Raw genomic sequence first — 20,880 nt, forward strand, 5'->3', positions numbered from 1 at the left:
CATTATTTCCTTCAAATACCACATGTGGCGGTACACCCCTGGGAGCAAAACCCGCCGTCCAGACAAGAAATGGGTGCGAGCAGCCGAGGCAGGTACGGGCATGTTGGCAAAAGGACGCCACACCACCTGCAAAGCAGACAACTCAGGAAACTATACAAGTACAAATACAAGAGAGCAAACAGTACAAAAAGATTACCTCATCAGCAGGTAGAACTCTCCAAGCTCTGCGGGAGGCCACCAGAGGCACCCTCCCGCGCACCGCTCCTATCCAAGAGGCAGCATACGGGTAAGCCGCATCTCCAGTACGGTCTGGCGCCAAAGTCGGAAAATGCTCATATATCCAAATCTTTCAAAAAGCAAGCAAAACATCAGTCAAGTTCAAATACAAACATACAAGTACAAGGCACAAAGTACAAAGAGTCTTCAATACCTCCAGCACACTCCACAGGGCAGCCATGCTTGGCTCACTCTTCGGCGTAGTCCGGGAAGCCCACTTCATTTCATACAAGAGGTGGCCATATACCAAACCACCCCAGTTGTAGCTCGAAACAGCCCTCAAGTCCTGCAAAACTGACAGGAATCTAATGTGCACCCGACTGTTCCTGCTCGGGGCCACAACTCTGCTCACCAAAGCTAGAAGGAAGAGCCTAACCCTCTGCTACACGGACACACCCACACCACAGATAACATCCACAATCACCGTCACGGAAGCATGGGTGTCGTCCTTTGACAAGTCGACAACAGGGCCGAGCAAGGCCCTGGCAGTGGCCGAGCGCCACGTCAGCTCTGAATCAAAGGTCACATTCCTCTGAGAAAAAGGAAGACACGTAATCATAGCAAACTCAAAGGGGGTAATGGTGATCTCCCCCCAGGTCATGTGGAAGGTGTTGGTTGTATCCCACCACCGCTCCAACAAAGCCCACAGCCGGGGTTTGATCCCCGTTCTCCTCAAAGTGCCTCCAATGGCACGCCAGAAATCAGCCAGGCCCGTCTGTGACCAGATCTCCATGGCCTCCTCACCAGCACGAAGGGCTTTAAAGGCCTTCTAAACCTCCGCCAAGGACCAGAAAGTACGAAACGGCTTTCCATCGGCCTACAGGTGAACGAGTCAGCTCAAAAACTATGCAAGTACAAAATACAAATCCAAAACATAAGTACAAGACTCACCAAGCCAGCGCGAGGCCGCTGAGACAAGTGAAAATCCGGTCGAAACACCAGGTCGGAAGGACTCCACCCAGTACCAACAAAAACAGGTGCTCCCCGGGGAACCATATCCCCATCCGGCACATTCATCGCAGCGCTTTATCATCCGAAGCATCCTCCTCAGCAGCTCGAACCACTGAACATTCGGCGAGCTTCCTCCGAGTGTGACGAGGCATACTAAATCAAGCAGAGTACAAAGTGTCAAGACTCTAAACTGGGGGCTATCCTATACTAGCCCATGCAAAATCAAAATTCAAAAGGCTATCCTATACATGCCGGTACAAAATCAAAAATTCAAAAAAAATCCCCAGCGGCAGTACTAATCCAGCATGGGACCTCTAGTTCAAAATACAAGTTCTACACCAACGCCTAGGCTATCCACGCCGAAGTAGGTATACAAGTTTTACACCAACGCCTAGGCTATCCACGCCGAAGCAGGTATACAAGTTCTACACCAACACCTAGGCTACCCATGCCGAAGCCAACATTCTAAAACTCTACAAAAACAACATCTAGGCAGCCTAGCCTATGCACTCTTGAGACCCCGCAAGGTCACCGATGAGACTACTATCTACAAACACCAGGTACAACATTCAAGAAATTTTTCTAAAAAATTCAAGTCTACCAGTTCCAACAGTTCAAGTTCGAGTGGCTATCAAACAATTTTCTACAAGATTTAAGAAGCCTACTATCATGCAATCATCATTTCAAAGCGCAAGAAAATCAAAAATACATGCAATCCTAGAGTTATTTCATAAGAAAAAACATGAAATACTTACATGGACAAGGCAAGAACAAGACCAAGGAAAGAGCTTAATCGACCTTTGAGAGAAAGAGCAAAAAAAATTCAAGAGAATGTGCCTCAAAAATGACACGGCAAGGGGTGTTTTTATATCACAGCCCCGCGCCAGACGTCGAGGCCCGCGCTATGCGCAGCCTGCTGCATGCGCAGATTCTGCGGCGTGCGGTCTCCCGTGTTGATTATACGTCCTTTACTGCTACGTTCTTCCGCACCAAGCATCAAGCGTCGCATTAGGGCATCTTTCGAAAATACGGGTATACACATGTATCTCCAAGTACAAACAGAAGAATATTTCGAGAATACAAAGTCCAAAAAATACAATGACTCAGGCGTTCGACTCCCAACGGACCCAAGCTCCAGGAAATTCAGCCAAAATTTCAAAATCTTAAGAACCAATAAAAAGCCCTTATCCCCAGCAAAGCACATCCCCAACGGATCAACTCCGGGTATTCAAAATTCGAAAATTCAAGATTCAAAATTCAAGATTCAAATTTTCGATGCCAAGCTCCGTCCGAACCGATAGCGGAAGAACAGTACAAGTACAAGTCGGAGTCGTCACAACCGAACAGAGGTAGACTCTATCCTTTTTTCTAACGCCTGTTTTGTGCAGGTACCGGCGTACAAAGAATGGTCTTGATTGCAGAACATCTTGATCATTCTCCATCCCTTTCGAAATACTTTGACTTGCGCTTTCCTAACCGAACGCTCAGTCAAAGTGGGGGCTTCTGTAGACACCTAATCTGTGTCTCCCCTCTAGGATGATGACGATACCATTATCCTTACTAGGCGGTTGGATCAACTCCGTGCGGAAATCCGAATTGCTAAGAACATCTCCAAAATACAAGGTCCAAAATCCAATCCCCGAGGACGTTCCCCTCCAGGAACTCGGTACAAAATACAATCTTCAAAAACCAATATCAAAATCCAAGTACAATATGATCTAATAGACCATTCCATTGGTTTTACTAGGCCTTTTCCACTCAAAATCATATAAGGCAAGTCAAATTCGGGCGCCGATCCACAAAACCGAGCAAGCCGGGCCCCGTCCCGTACAACCGGAATTCAAAACCCGAAACGGCTTGTTTTTTTACGCAAAATCAAGTCTTAACCTCCAAGAAAGCACTACGTGCCAAGCATCGTACTATTTGTACGAAGGTACATCAATACAAGACAAATCAAGGACGGAGCCCGCGTCCTTGATTTTGGCAGCACGCATGCCACGTCACCAGCGCCCAGCGCTGGTTTGGCGTGCTGCGCTGGCACTGGCTGGCGGTTTCCAGCCATTTTTCCTATAAATACCCCCTAATTTTCAGCATTTGGGGAGGCAACTTCAAGATACAACGTCGTAATATACAAAAATTACGCCTCAAATTCAAGTCCAAAAATCCTTCAAAAACACATACAAACTTCAAGTTCTAAGCAATTGGGAGCCCTAAAAGGAATTCTTGCCTAAACCTAAATAGGTAATTCCGAATCCCACAATTTTCAATCATGTTTCTTTGATTTTCCTATTTCAAAAATGATTAGCAAGTGGGCATTTTTACTACTAAAAATGTCACTTGCAACAATCATACATCTTTTCAAAATCCAAACTTTTCAAAATACAAAAATGCAAACTAGCAAGATTCAAGGATGTTCAAAGTTGTTTGCAATCACCTCTTTGAACTAGAATAACTTTCAAGTATGGAGTAATCAAAGATGACACCTTTTTAGCTTCTAAAGGTTTAATCTTTTGAGATTCAAGACTCCATTTTTCAACATACAAGTTCAAGTTTTCAAATTTCAAGATCCCACAATGTTTAGGGTTGCTCATGACTACTTCCCTGCACTAGGATCCTTTCTAAGTAAGAGCACATCAAAGATCTAACCTTTTCTACATTAAAAGGCCTGATCTTTGAGATTCAAGTCTCTTAAGTTTCAAAATTTCAAGTACAAGTTCAATATTTCAAGTTCAAGTTCAATTATTTCAAGTTCAATATTTCAAGATTCAAACTTTCAAGTTCAAGTTCTATATGCAAAGTCTAGGATACTTTGGGATGAGCAACTTCTCCCAATTTGAGATTTTTGGCTTTGAATTCGTGTCGGGCGCACTTATTTTTAAGGAGCCGCTTGGCGTTCGAATCTCATGTGCCCAAGTACAAATTTCAATATCGCAATTTCAATTAATCACCTTTCAATATTGCAATTTCAATTATGGACCTTTCAATACCGCAATTTCAATATCGCACTTTCAATTCCGCAATTTCAATATCGCACTTTCAATTCCGCATTTCAATTCTGCACCTTTACTTGCCTAGTCCTTCTAGGCAATGTGGACCTACTCCCTAGTCCGTTTCTAGGGGGTCTTGTATTTACTAATTCCGCACTCATTTACAATTGTGATGTTGCTTTATTTGCTTTATTGCTTTCATCACCATACATGCTAAATACAACAAAATGCAAGGTTACATCACGCTTAACAAAGATAATTTCTTGGACAAACCGATCTTAGGTTCCCTTAAATTACCTTTAAAGCAAAGTGACCACCATTAAATTAGAGATTCTATGTGCTCTAAATTTCATACCCACATAGTCTAATCTAGGGCATATTTTCGAAAATGCTATGTCGCGTACTCGAATAATTTCTAAAGCTCGCAGAATAAGCATCTCGTTCCCGTGCCCGGATCTCACCCATCCGTTTCGAGGATTCAAAGCCTTATCCAAAATAGAGTCACTTGCAGTCTTTCCAAACGAGACTTTAAATAACGTTTGGTGGCGACTCCTTCGAGGTACAAAAATACAATGGTTTTCCAAAAAACCGCCCCCTTGTAGGGAAAGAGCATACTTGCGATGCGGAACCAAAAAACACCACCTACAGGTTGTGGCTCACACTTATGTTCCAATTCGCAGGGACTAAGGAGAAGTAGAAGGCTTGATAAAGGCGAGATGGATCTACGCGTGGGAAATGGAGCACGGATTGCTGCGTTACCCGTAGGATCTTATTTTATTTCTTTGCCTAGTGGTTTTGTTTTGGAACTAGAAAACTGTTACTATGTTCCTAGTATCACCAGAAACATAATTTCCATTTCAAGTTTGGATTCTAAAGGTTTTAGTTTTCAATTTAAAGACAATAGTTGTTCTTTTTCTTTGAATGGAATGTTTTATGGTTCAGCACAAAAAGAAAATGGTCTATATGTGCTAGATACGAGAAAACACATTTATAACATAAATACTAAAAAGGCTAAAGCTGGTTATTTAGATCTCACATTTCTGTGGCATTGTCGATTAGGCCATATAAACAAAGAGCGCATGGAATTACTTCAACGTAAGGGAATTCTAGAATCATTCGACTTAAAGAAGATTGATCAATGCAAGTCTTGTTTACTTGGCAAAATGACAAAGCAACCTTTCTCAAAGGTGGGAGAAAGAGCAAGCGAACTACTAGGGCTAATACATACAGACGTATGTGGGCCTATGAGTACGAAATCTAGAGGTGAGTTCAGTTATTCCATAACGTTTACGGACGATTTCAGTAGATATGGCTATATTTACTTAATGAAGCACAATTATGAATCGTTTGAGAAATTCCGAAAATTTCAAAATGAAGTAGAGAATCAACATGGCAAGAAAATCAAAGCTCTAAGATCAGATCGAGGAGGTAAATATCTTAGCCACGAGTTTGATGACCACTAAAAGAATGCGGTATTCTTTCTGAATTGACTTCTCCGGGGACACCTCAATGGAATGGAGTGTCGGAACGGAGAAACAGGACCTTACTCAATATGGTCAGGTCAATAATGGGTCAAGCCGAACTTCCTTTAAAATTTTGGGGACATGCGTTGCAAACAACATCACTCACACTGAATCGTGCTCCGTCAAAAGCTATTGAAAAGACTCCATACGAATTATGGACTGGGAAACATCCAAAGTTGTCTTTTCTAAAGATTTGGGGTTGCGAAGCATATGTCAAGCAATTAATTTCGGACAAGCTCGAACCAAAATCTGACAAATGTTTCTTTGGGTATCCAAAAGAAACAAAGGGGTAAACTTCTAAAACAAGTCAGACAACAAGGTATTCGTTGCTCGTGACGGTGTCTTTTTGGAAAGAAATCATATTTCCAAATTGACAAGTGGGAGAATAATAGACCTCGAAGAGATTCGAGACGAACAACGAACCAAGAAATCTTTAGAAGCAGTTCAGGATGATGAACCTCCAAGGTCTTTAGAAGAGCCAGTGGGAGTAGTTCCTCAAAACGTTGTTGCCCCTCATAAGTCAAATAGAATTAAGGTTCAGCCGGACAGATGGACAGGCGTCCTCTTGACTGAAAACTTAGACGTTCTCATATTAGATAGTGATGAACCTATGACTTACAATCAAGCTATGTCGAGCCCAAGCTCCACTAAATAGTTAGAGGCCATGAAATCCGAGATAGACTCCATGTCTGAAAATCAAGTCTGGGATTTGGTAGATTTGTCGGATGGGTTCACACCTATCGGATGAAAATGAGTCTTCAAATTGAAGAAAGACAAAGATGGAATTGTATACATATACAAGGCTAGATTGGTAGCAAAAGGTTACAGGCAAGTTCACGGCGTTGACTACGATGAAACCTTTTCTCCAGTCGCGATGCTTAAGTCTATTCAGATAATCCTTGCGAATGCCGCGTTTCATGACTATGAAATATGGCAAATGGATGTCGAAACTTCCTTCTTGAATGGTGTTCTTGAAGAGACTATGTTTATGACGCAGCCGGAGGGTTTTGTCGATCAAAAGAACCAAGGAAAGGTATGCAAGCTTAAGAAATCCATTTATGGATTAAAGCAGGCATCAAGGAGTTGGAACAAACGATTTCATGAAGCAGTCAATAAGTTTGGCTTCATCAAGAATCAGGACGAATCTTGTGTATACAAGAAGGTCAGTGGGAGTAAAATTGCATTGCTAGTCTTGTATGTAGACGACATACTGCTTATTGGAAATGACATTCCTATGTTTGAGTCTGTAAAGACTTGGCTTGGAAAGTGTTTTTCAATGAAGGGCTTAGGAGAGGCAGAATACATATTGGGCATCAAGATCTAAGAGGATGATTAGACTAAGCCAGAGCACTTACATTGACAAAGTGCTAGCTAGGTTCAATATGATGGAAGCCAAGAGAGGCCATCTACCCATGTCACATGGCACATATCTAAGCAACACTCAGTCTCCCAAGACATCTGATGAGCGTAGAAAGATGAGTGGAATTCCATACGCTTCGGCTATTGGATCCATCATGTATGCTATGATTTGTACAAGGCCGGATGTTTCGTTCGCACTCAGTGCAACGAGCAGGTACCAGTCAGAACCAGGTGAGGCACATTAGACTGCTGCCAAGAATATCCTAAAGTACCTGAAAAGGACTAAGGATCAGTTTCTGGTTTATGGTGGTACAGATGAGTTAATTGTTAAGGGGTATACGGACGCAAGCTTTCAAACCGACAAAGATGATTTCAGATCACAGTCTGGGTTTGTGTTCTGCCTTAATGGCGGAGTAGTAAGCTGGAAAAGTGCTAAGCAAAGCATTGTTGAGGATTCTACAACTGAAGCCGAGTACATTGCTGCCTCAAAAGCAGCAAAGGAAGCTGTTTGGATTCGGAAGTTCATCAAAGAACTTGGGGTTGTCCCCTCCATTAAAGGACCAGTGGCTTTGTATTGCGACAATAGAGGATCCATTGCCCAGGCAAAGGAGCCTAGGAGCCACCAGAAGTCCAAGCATGTACTGCGGCAATTTCATATACTTCGAGAAATCGTTGAAAGGAAAGAAATCGAGATTTGCAAGGTTGGAGCTGACGAGAACGTCGCGGATCCATTGACTAAACCGTTGCCACAAGCGAAGCACAACGCACATGTAGCAACCATGGGAATCAAGCATATTGGAGGATGGCTTTGATTTTCTAAGTTTTGTTTTAGAACATCTGTTAGATCTATGTTTAAAACAATTGGTTAACCATTTCATATTTATGAAATTTATTATTTCATATTCATTTAATTTTGGTTTGGTATTAAATGATAAGTCCATGTGATTCAAAACATTCAGATGGGAGGTCAAGATGGATTCTTCAACAAAGAAACACCCATAAGTGAACATGAATATTGAAGTCACAAAGGATCCCTAATCCAGGTCATTGAAAGGTGGACGACCAATGAATAATGAAGATTAGATTGCAAGTAGATTTTTAGTTCTGTTTCTTTAACTAGATTGACTGGATATCAGAATCTTTTGCATAGATACTTATTGGATCTTGTATCGGATTGACCATGAGAACACTTTAAGAGATTAAAGTCATGTCATAAGTAGTTCCCATTAATGGTGATTAGAACCGTTCCTCAGAACATCAGCGATTATGTTTGCTCGTTTGAGAATTAGTTCGCTTTGATGCTAGCTAAACGACACCGTAAAAGGAGGCTATAAAAGCATTTATTGGGCGTACTATGAATCAAAGTGAGTGTTCATAGATTGCAAGAATGGATTGTCCTCCTATCTTTTATAGGATATGGTGTTGTTGTGTAACAAGGAATCTCGGAGAGTTGAATACTGTGAAAATGCATGGCCGTGCTCAAAATGGTTAAGGCTTAACCTTCTGTAAAAGTTTAACAGTTGAGCTCTGTAATCCGAGAAACACTTCTGGACCTAATAAGGATGGCTTGGATCTTACCTTATGTTCAGCAAGTAACACTAAGCGACAAAGGAATGTGAATGCACACTTGTCTAAATGGCAAGTGGGAGACTGAAGGAAATATGTCCTTCACCCAAGGTGCATTAAGTCTAATACCAAGGTTCAGATTAATTGCAAACAATTAATTCAGTAAGATCAAGTGATCGGAACAGCTAGCTGGAGCAATGCTTCCGATCAATGAGTTCTAATGGATATTAAGCTCACAACTTACTCTTGACTGAACCTATAAGGTCACACCAATGACATGTAACAGATCACCGGATTAAATGAATCAGAAATTCATTTAATAGCTTTTCGGGAATTAGTTTTGGAAAACGTATTATACGATACGACCTTGCGTCGGAATCGTATATCGTATCGCGAATATTCGTAAGCTGGGCGAAACGAATAATTGTATCGTACGACGGTGATTCGTCGTATACGATATGATAAATAATAGCCGTAAGGCGTTAGTCGCGAATACGAGCCGCATGGGAGCTGCCGGCCCGTCGAGCCAAGCGTGCAAGTGCGCAAGGCCCAACGAGCCAGCGAGCTCACGAGCAAGCAAGCAAGCCAGCCCGGGGCGTGGCACAAGCGCGCAAAAGCAGCAACATCGCAACAGCGAGCACGCAAGGCCCACGACCCAGCTGCTCGGCTGCGCGCGCTGTGGGCTTCGGCCTGCAGCGTGTGGCTAGGCGCGGGTGGTGTGGTCGTGCACAAGTGTGGCCGGTCAAGGCCCTTAGTCTTGGCCAGTTACACTAATATAATAATTAGATTATTATATTTTTGCACACACTCCAACATTCAGTTTTCCAATATAACCTAAACCTAATTCCAAAATTACGTTCTTCGGTTTTTCTCTCTCTGTGAAAAATTGTTCATCCCGAAAAGCAAAAATCTTGTGCGTTGTCTAAGCTATAATAATCAAGACGGATCTGAACGTGTCGGTGAACCAAGTAGAGGAACGACAAGTGGAGTTCTTTGTTCGTGTTCGTTGATACAATACTCGGGAAAACACGCTTCGAATGTAAGTTTGCTTAAACTGTGCTTTATACATGTTTCCTGGCTTTGGGGATGTTCCACACATGTTATATATATTTAACTGTATTCCCCTACATAAAAGCTATCGAAAATCATGAAAACAGGACGCCCATAATTGAGGAAACAGAAAAAGTTAACCTTTCTAATAGCATTGATCCAAAACTAGTTCAGATTGGTTTCACTCTATCTCAAGTAGAGCGAGATGATCTTATCAAGCTACTTTCAGAGTACATAGACGTCTTCGGATGGTCCTATCATGATATGGCAGGGGTTGATCCAAGCATCGGTCAGCATACAATTCCCCTCATCCTAGGTTCAAAGCCCATCAAGCAGAAACTCCGTCGCATGAAACCGGATGTTTCCCTCAAAATTCAAGAAGACGTCTCTAAGCAGCTAGAGGCTGGGTTTATTCGAGAAGCCAAGTACGAATGTGTGTTGATTACAGAGATTTTAACAAGGCTAGCCCTAAAGACGGTTTTCCGTTGCCTCACATCGACATCTTGGTCGACAACACCGCAAATCATGCCTTACTCTCCTTTATGGACGGGTATGCGGGCTACAATCAGATTCCTATGGCAGAGAAAGATATGTAGAAGAAAACCTTCATCACTCAGTGGGGTACATATTGCTACACAGTTATGTTGTTCGGATTGAAGAACGAGGGGGCTACATATCAAAGAACAGCCACAGCCATTATGAGCGACATGATTCACAGAGAAATTGAGTTATATGTCGACGACACGATTGTCAAATCCAAAGAGCGACATGAGCATACCGCAATACTTCGAAAATTCTTCAATAGGCTCAGGCAATACAATATGAGGCTCAATCCTCAAAAATGTGCATTCGGGGTAACGTCAGGCAAGTTGCTCGGGTATGTCATCAGTTCTCGGGGAATCGAGGCTGATCCTTCAAAAATCAAGGCCATTCTAGATATGAAACCGCCAGCGAATAAGAAAGAAATTCGGGGGTTCCTTGGCAGATTACAATACATTAGTAGGTTCATTTCAAAGCTCACTATGATCTGTGAACCGGTATTTCGAAAGCTCCACAAGAGTGTGCCCAAGGTATGGGACAAAGACTGTCAGCACGCGTTTGACTCTATCAAAGACTACCTTTCGAACCCACCAGTATTAAAGCCGGAGATTCTAGGGATTCCCCTCAGGCTTTACCTTACAACAACAGATTCAACAGTAGGGGCCATGCTTTCCCATGAGATTGAAGGCAAAGAGAATGTCGTGTACTACATAAGCAAAAAGTTGATCGAGTACGAAACCCGATATACTCAACTCGAGAGGCTCAGCATCGCCTTGGTTTGTGCCACAAAGAAACTACGGCACTACATGCTCTCCCATACGGTGTATGTAATTAGCAAAGCGGATCCTCGCAAATACCTATATGAAAAACTAGCTCTCAACGGACGGTTGTCCAGATGGTTGGTCTAAAGGAAATAATGCCCTTGGTCCAATTATGCATTCAATGCTAAGTCTAATAAATTCTTTTCAGTATTAATTAATTATACAAGTTAATAATTCAGTGAGATCAAGTGAACTGTATGCCTAGCTAGAGGCCGCTTCAGTTAAAGGGGAATTAATAATATTAATCCACAGCTTATTCTTGACTGAACCCATAGGGTCACACAAATAGTACGTGAACGGATCAAGTATTTAAGTGAATTAAATACTCCATTTATGGATATTCGGAATCGACGGATCTAGGTTCCAGTGGGAGCTGAAATCGTCAAAAGGCAAATTATGAATACTCCGGAAACGATGATATTGCCGGAAACGGAAATATGGATCGTATCGGAAATATAAATATTATCCAAGTTGTAGATGTTGCCGGAAACGGAAACATGGTAGGTATCGGAAAATATTATCGGAAACGGATATTGTCGGAATCGGAAATATTATTGGAATCGGAAAATATTTTCGGAATCGGAAATATTAAATATTTGTTCGAAACGGAAATTAATTCCGGAATCGGAAATATTAAATATTGTTCGAATCAGAAATGAATTCCGGAATCGGAAAATTAATCGCAAGCGCGTCGTACGAAATAAACATCGGACGAGCTTGCTAGACGCAAGGCCCAGCACGAAGCCAGGTCTGCGCCTAGAAAGCCCATGTGCACAAGGCAACACAGCAGCCCGCCAAGGCACGCAGGCCCAGCCAAACAGCACGCAAGGCCAAGCCCAGCGAGCAAGACAATGCTGGCGCGCCCAAGCAATGGGCTGCGTGCAGCGCTGTGGGCCGAGCCTGCTCCGCGCGCGCAGCACGCCCAACGCCCCTTGTGGGTTGTGCGTGCGTGTGTGCGTTGAGTTCGTGCATGCATCGAATCCTAAAGCAATTAGGATTAGATTAAAGATTAATTTCCTAAAGCTACTAGTGTTAGTTGTTGAATTAAACATTAACTTATTAGTTTTAATTAATGTCTAATTCTAATAGGATTAGATTAATTGAAACTTAGTAGACTTTTAATTCCATTATTCCAACCCTATAAATAGATGATGGCATTCTGATGAGTGACATTTATGTCACTCATAGGGTAGTATTTAAGCATTATTTGAGTTGGTTTTATTCTATTTTTAGCATTTTTAGTCTTTATTTTACTTGATTTCTCATTTTAATTAATTATAGCTTAGTTTAGCATTTTTAGCTATTTTTGTTAGCTCTTAGATCTTAATTTCGTAATTTATTTATTTTATAATTTTATAGTTTAATTATGTTAGTTTCCGTTATTATTTTTCTATATTATTTCTATTAAATTTTGTTTAGTTGTTATTATTATTATTATTATTATTATTATTATTATTATTATTTATTGTTATTAGGTTTTGTTGTTTTATTTTTATTTATTTTTTATTTTCCGATTTTCACCCTTATCTTCCTCTTAATGTGTAGGTAATGCTCGGAGTATCAAGGTGCGAGGTTTAAAAGGCCGGTTGATAGTAATACTTGGTCAAGAAAGGGACGCCTTATCCTACACCGCACACTTTAAGCTACACCGCACACTTTAAGCTACACACACTTTAAGCTACACCGCACACTTTAAGCTACACCGCACCAAGCAACTACCATTTCTTTCCCTGCTTGCTCCCAACAGCACACCACGCTGCACCACCTACTACAACAAGAACGCCAGCAACAACCCACACCCCTGCTCTCCTTCATCTCACAACACCAACCACCACAACCCCTTCTCCTTCCTCGCCCAATATCACAGCAACAACAACACAACACCAACAACACCATCATCCTCCAACATCTCAAATTCACCGCAAGCACGAAAGCTGTCCAACTCCAATCCACGCTGCAATTCATCAACACCAAAACAAGACCAAAATCACAGCAGTCCAAAACAGAGAAAACATAGAATATTGGTTCGTTCGAACCCGTATCGAGTTCGACCGAACCAGAAATTTAGAGTTCTTGATTGTATGAGGTTCGGTCGAACCTGAATGAAGTTCGCCCAAACCACAACTAAGTTCGACTGGACCTCCTATCAGTTCGTCCGAACATTTGAGCGCAAATTTCTGTACGGATTAAATGATGCTCAACGGCTGCGAGTGAATTGTGATTGGGGAACTGTGGAGATCGATCACGATTGGTGATGGGCAGTTATGATGGTTGATGATGAGTGAAGACAGATGAGCGATGGACGGTGAGGGCCGTGGATGATGATGATGGACGATGCAGATTGAGCTGCGAAAGAGGGGATAAAACCCCATGGAAATGCAAACTATTGCAGCGAAAAAGACAAAGAAAGATGAAGATGGTCTGATCTTTTTGGTTTTGGGGGGTTGACTTATTCAAAGAAAGAAAGAGAAAAAGCTGCGTGGGTTTTGGGCCTCATATTTCAACAAAAGGGGGGGTTCTTCATTTCATTCTTTTTTTTTATTTTTGTTTTACACTTTACTTTTTCTCCTTTTTAATTCCTTTTAGTTTTAGGTTTTCTTTTTAATTTCTTTTCTCTTGTTTTTATTTAATATCCTTTTTTCTTTTATTAGCCTAGTAGTATAAATAGTCAATTTTGGGGGAGATTAAGGGGCATGTAAATACTTAAAATATTTCTTAGGGTTTAGGGTTTTAACTTAGGTTTTGAGAGAGAGAGAGAAAATTGAGAAATCATCAATGAAATTTTGGGGCTTTTGAATTCAAGTGTGGCAATTTTGTTCAAGATTTCCACCATTAATCAATGAGATTACTCTCTCTCCTCATTTATTTCTTTATTTGTTGTTTTATTTATTTACCGTTTTAATTAGTTTAATTATTTTTGTTTAGTTTAATGATTCATGTTTAGATTAGTTGTCATTATTGTTTAGAATATTGTTTTTAGTTGTTAAATTATATAAATTTTGTGTTTTTATGATTATAGAGTAGTGTTGCTGGTTAGGGTTTGGGTGAAAACTCAACATTGATTGGTTTGGTTGTTTGTGATTGGAAATTAGGGATTTTCATGATTAAATTATAATATGTTTAGGCATTTCCAATACATGTTGCATTTAACTTGATCAATTAAGTGTTTCATGATTGCTTAGAGTAGTCTAGTTGGGTTGGAAAGGGATTAAAGACCTAAACTTGACTATTTGGTTGAATTGGGACTTTGATTTACCCCGGGTATGATAGGGTAGAACGGGAGTTCATCCTTGATGCTTAGGGAAATTGTTCGCGCATCGGGAGATGGTTGGAGCTATTTGTGAATTCAACGCTTATCATGTAGTGCTTGTGAATCTTCCCCGTTTTCAATTCTTATGTCCATTCCATGATTTGTTGTCATTCGACCCATTCCCTAATCTCGTTTACTTTTGATTTCTTAGTTTAGTTTAATTAGTTTTAGTCTATTAGGATTTTCCAAAACCCCGTTCCGACCTAGCTTATCGTTTGATTAGCATAGAAATAGCGCACCTTAGTCCTTGTGGATTCCGACCCTTGATTACCGCTTTACTTGTGTTTAGTGGTTAGTTTAAGTTATTTTTTTGATTAGGAGAGACTAGTAACGACCTAGTTTTCCCCTTGATCAAAATGGCGCCGTTGCCGGGGACTATGGTTTGCATTAGTTTGTGTTAGTTAGATGAGTCTAGGTCTTTGTGGATAATTTTTGTTTTGATTTGTTCTTTTTATTTTGAAAATTCCTTAAAAATATGGCAACTATCCCTATCCCTCAAAATGATGAATCGTGCACACTTGGTGATTTCACGTCTCTCCACCATGAGCTTCTCCATAATGAGTTCCTTAATGCTTTGCAATCCGAGTCGGTCATTTCATTGTCCGAGTTTCGTATTTTTATAGCTCACTTAGATTGCCAAGAAGAACTTAAAATGGATTCTTCTATTAAGGACTTTGAGGTTGCATCTCAAGCTTTTGTAAAAGGAATGAGTGAAGTCTCTAACCTTCTAAATGAATACATTCGCGATGCTTCGTGTAGAAGAGATGAATTTGAGGCTAATTTGCCACCTATGACGCATGACATTGAGGAATTGAGTATTGGGGATTACATTCCTACTCATTCCTCCTTGATTGAGTGCCTCGATGATGGTGATGACGAGCTATTTGCTCCATTTTGTTCTCAAGTGCTCAATTCGATTCTAATTGAGGGTGAAAGTAATTTTGCCAACCAAAAACAGTTTCTTGAGGAGAGTTTGCCTATTTCTTTTTCACTTCCTTATTTTGATTCTTCTTTTTCTTATTTTCTTGTTTTTTCTTTTGACCCTTCTTCTTTTAGGCATCCTTCTCCTCATTGGCATAGAGTTGTAATGTACTTTATGCATTTGTTGCATCTTGTCATTGCATACTTAATACCTTGTGAAATGTGTTCTAGTGCATTTGACAAGTTATTGCGATCTTTGAATTGTTATTTACTAGAATGGTCATGCTTAGGGCCTTAAATAAGCCTTTCTCGGGAAGTAACCCGTGCTTTATTGCTTTCATTTTCTTTATTTTTGTTCTTACTTATGTTTATTTTCAATTTTTGTTTTAGGTACTTAAGTTGAATAAATGCTCATTCTCGATTGCATAAGGAAAGCAAAACACAAATTTGGATAAAGTTGTTTTCAAATGGAGAAATTTGATCATTTGCGGGTATTTACACCCACCCACTATCCGGTAGTGTCCTTCCTCTCCCTCTTTTCATTACTCCATGGGTTGATTGGCATATGATATGTTGGGGCATGGGGTTGGATGGTTGAAAATGTTGATTTGGTTGCCTCCATTCCTCTTTCTCTAATGTGTCGTGATTTGCGGAATTATGTATATTGGGTGAATGCGTGTTTTCTTTCCCCTCCCCCCCCCTCTCCCTTCCCTTGAGTCTTTATTTCAAGCATTGAGGACAATGCTCAATTCTAGCTTGGGGGGACAGGTTTTCGCTAGCTTGGGGGAGGCGAGTTTTTTTTTCAAAATTTCAAAATCCAAAAACATTTTCTTTATTTATTTTTCTTTTGAATATTTATTAAACATTTGAAAAAAAATCGAAAAAGTTTAGAAAATCCAAAAAAAGAAGTCTCAAGTTATTGAATAAAAGCACTAAAAATGATTTTCTCGTCCAAAGGAAGAATCTTGATGATTTTTAATGTGGATTCCCTTGCTTGTCATTTGGACAATGGAGTAAAGGTATTTCCGTTGAATTTTTGCATGTATGAGTTAGGGCGATTAGGGATAACTTAATCTTTGTTGTTTGAGTCTCTACTTGAAAACGTTTTTGATGATTCTAAATGATAAGCTTTGGTTTCAAAAGAGTCTATTTTGTTCTACTTTGGAAATTCTTTGCTACCTCAATTCCCTTTGGTGCACTTCATTCCCTTAGATAAGACCAATGCTAAGAGTTAATTGGATAGTGGAACAAAAAGATTTTGATTAATGTTTCGAGTCCAATAAGTGGAGCCAATGAGCCCACAAGGCGAAAGCCTAAGTGTCAAGTCCGAGTCAATAAGTGGCGCCAATGAGCCCACAAGGCGTAATAAGCCTATTAAAGTTCACAAAAAGGGAAAAAAAAAAAAAAAAAAGTCAATAAGTGGTAAATACCACAAGTCCTTGAGAAAGTGGGTTAGTTAAGATGATTGAGTGGGAGTTGAAGATCTATTAAGTAAAGTTTTCCCTAGTGATGATGAATGTCATTGCGGCTCAAGAATCGAGACTCTAGACCCATTACTCAAATTCCTTAATATTACAATCCAAGATTCTCTTAGCAAAAGTCAAGTTTGGGGGAGTCAAAGTGCATTTTAGGTGGTCGTAATCATATTTATCCATTTGAGAACAATTTTTGACTTTTCGATGCCTTAGTGAACCTAATTGATGATTCGATGCTTTGATTGTGATTCTTTTGCACCTTAGATTAATCTATCCCCTATATTCCTAACTTGTGGATGCATCTTAATAATGGTTATGCTTTGAAAGCTTGTTTGAATCGACCATGTTTTGTGATCCATACTTGATGAGATGACTTTGGGCGAATTGTATCAATTGTGATTAATAAGAGTTATGGGTTAATCTTGTGGGAAACCCTTGCGAGTTCTCACTCGCCCTCTAGAGCGATTTAGGGGTTTAAAGAGCTTGTTCCATGTGCTTAAATGCAATCGTGATTCCTACGACAGTGAGTTAGTGTATATTCTTCCTTGATTTCTATTTTCTGTGTTTCTTTAGATTAGTTTCTCAATAACTCATTTTGCTCAAAATTCTTATCCCATTTTCCTTTGTGTTTCATTGTTTTGCTCGTGGACGAGCAAAAGCTCAAGTTTGGGGGCATTTGATGAGTGACATTTATGTCACTCATAGGGTAGTGATTTAAGCATCATTTGGGTCGGTTTTATTCTATTTTTAGCATTTTTAGTCTTTATTTTACTTTATTTCTCATTTTAATTAATTATAGCTTAGTTTAGCATTTTAGCTATTTTTGTTAGCTCTTAGATCTTAATTTCATAATTTATTTATTTTATAATTTTATAGTTTAATTATGTTAGTTTTCGTTATTATTTTTCTATATTATTTCTATTAAATTTTGTTTAGTTATTATTATTATTATTATTATTATTACTCCCTCCGTCCCAGATTAGTTGTTACACTTACCTTTGCACAAAGTTTTAGGTGATAAGTGGTTGTTTGGTTATCAATTGTTATTTTATTGAAAAAGTAGATGTGATAGGAGTTAGTGGGGTATTATTTTAATTGAATAAGAGAGAGTGTGGGGACAAAAAAACATTTAGTGGGAAGAGAGAGACAATATAATAATAGTGGGGTCATTCCTAATTTAGAAGTGTAACAACTAATCTGGGACGGCCGAAAAAGGAAAGTGTAACAACTAATCTGGGACGGAGGGAGTATTATTATTATTATTATTATTATTATTATTGTTATTAGGTTTTGTTGTTTTATTTTTGTTTATTTTTGATTTTCCGATTTCCACCCTTATCTTTCTCTTAATGTGTAGGTAATGCTCGGAGTATCAACGTGCGAGTTTTAAAAGGCCGGTTGATAGTAATACTTGGTCAAGAAAGGGACGCTTTATCCTACACCGCACACTTTAAGCTACACCACACCAAGCAACTGCCATTTCTTTCCCTGCTTGCTCCCAACAGCACACCACGCTGCACCACCTACTACAACAAGAACGCCAGCAACAACCCACACCCCTGCTCTCCTTCATCTCACAACACCAACCACCACAACCCCTTCTCCTTCCTCGCCCAATATCACAGCAACAACAACACAACACCAACAACACTGTAGACACCTACTTTTGTCCCCATTCCCGAAAGGGAAGGTTCGATGATGAGAACATAAATCTCCACTTGGAAACGCGTCTCCTATAAAATAACGGATCTCAATCACCCTTTCATTTCAGCCAAAGCTGCTATTTATAGAAACCTGCTAAGAATAGTAACTGCCGTAAAAGGTAGTTGTTAAAAGTGGCAAAGTCATAAAAGATAGAAACCTGTCAGAATTAGGTGTTGCACTCCAACATAAATCCTAAAAGAGATAGAATTTGCATTCCTAGTATAATTCGAAAATAAGAGTTACGTATTAATTAAATTCCTAACGAACCTAGAGTTCGTAACGGGCCCAGACGCATTCCGTCATAAGTTAATACGCACTAAAAGACTCGAATAAATCTCAAAAGCTCCGTGTTCTAAGAGTCCAAATCTGACAAAGAACTCGGCCCAGATCCCATTTTCAACGCCTGGATCTGGGCGCCGAAATCTTCGGCGCCCAGCCCTGGGCGCTGAAAGTGCCTGGGGCCATTTTATCTCCGGATTCTTTTTGGATTCGTATCTTAAAATCTATCTTTCCACACACTCTTTTCCTATAAATACAGCCTAAAATCGACGTGAACACAACAACACAATTCAATAAATCTGAGTATTGACTCTAGCCTTAAGCCTAAGCCTCACGCAGCGAAATTGATCCGGCGTTCTGTCGCAATCGACCCAAAAGTCGAACAGAACGCATCCTGCCCGTTGTAGCTTGATGAATTAAGCCTAAATACTGAAACATTGCTTGGAAACCCGAGATTCGTTAAATAAAAGGAGAAATAGCAAAGCCAAGTGGTTAGTTTTCTGAGAACCACAACGCACCTCTCAAGGGTGCGTTGTAATGTGTCCCTCATATGATTTAATCGCTTTTATCACCCTTTTATAAAATTGTCAAACTATTAATTTGATTGATCTATCACGCCTAATAAGATAATACCTTGGACAATTGAATTATCATGCTAGGTACCTTAAATCAATCTAAATAAGATAATCACGATCGATTTAGTATTATGTGTTGCATATTAGTAAAATCAATAGTTTAATAGTTTAACGCATGTCCTTTAATTATTTATGCTGAGCTAGTAAGGATAACCTGCCTCTGGAGTATTATCGATGAGCACTCCTCTCGGTAGTTACAGTCCCCCGAACTCTCAATCTCTGCCCTGCGGGTGTACGTTGAGCGGTCCCCACATCAGGGATCACAAGGGAACCTATGGCCGTCGTGGTCGAATATAATGGCACTCCCTTTATGTCACGATAACCGGGTTTTGTTAATTTTTCTCATTGTCGTTAAAAACTGAATGGCGACTCCTATATTACTAGTCGATTGGGTGTAAACTCACAGGAAATCCAATTACACTTGATCTGACAACGTCACGCCCACGAGGGACGAGGTCACGCATTAGCCTCGTGCTTTTTCGACCCCCTCACAAACACCATCATCCTCCAACATCTCAAATTCACCACAAGCACGAAAGCTGTCCAACTCCAATCCACGCTGCAAGTCATCAACACCAAAACAAGACCAAAATCACAGCAGTCCAAAACAGAGAAAACAGAGAATATTGGTTCGTTCGAACTCGTATCGAGTTCGACCGAACCCGAAATTTAGAGTTCCTGGTTGTATGAGGTTCGTTCAAACCTTAATGAAGTTCGCCCAAACCACAACTAAGTTCGACCGGACCTCCTATCAGTTCGTCCGAACATTTGAGCGCAAATTTCTGTACGGATTAAATGATGCTCAACGGCTGCGATTGAATTGTGATTGGGCAACTGTGGAGATCGATCACGATTGGTGATGGGCGGTTATGATGGTTGATGATGAGTGAAGACAGATGAGCGATGGACGGTGAGGGTCGTGGATGATGATGATGGACGATGCAAACTACTGCAGCGAAAAAGAAGAAGAAAGATGAAGATGGTCTGATCTTTTTGGTTTTTGGGGGTTGACTTATTCAAAGAAAGAAAGAGAAAAGGCTGCGTGGGTTTTGGGCCTCATATTTCAACAAAAGGGGGGTTCTTCATTTCATTCTTTTTTTTTTATTTTTGTTTTACACTTTACTTTTTCTCCTTTTTAATTCCTTTTAGTTTTAGGTTTTCTTTTTAATTTCTTTTCTCTTGTTTTTATTTAATTTCCTTTTTTCTGTTATTAGCCTAGTAGTATAAATAGTCAATTTTGGGGGAGATTAAGGGGCATGTAAATACTTAGAATATTTCTTAGGGTTTAGGGTTTTAACTTAGGTTTTTAGAGAGAGAGAGAAAATTGAGAAATCATCAATGAAATTTTGGGGCTTTGGATTTCAAGTGTGGCAATTTTGTTCAAGATTTCCACCATTAATCAATGAGATTACTCTCTCTCTCCTCATTTATTTCTTTATTTGTTGTTTTATTTATTTACCATTTTAATTAATTTAATTATTTT

Source organism: Spinacia oleracea, chromosome 4, assembly GCF_020520425.1.
Source record: "Spinacia oleracea cultivar Varoflay chromosome 4, BTI_SOV_V1, whole genome shotgun sequence".
Lineage (NCBI taxonomy): Eukaryota > Viridiplantae > Streptophyta > Magnoliopsida > Caryophyllales > Amaranthaceae > Spinacia > Spinacia oleracea.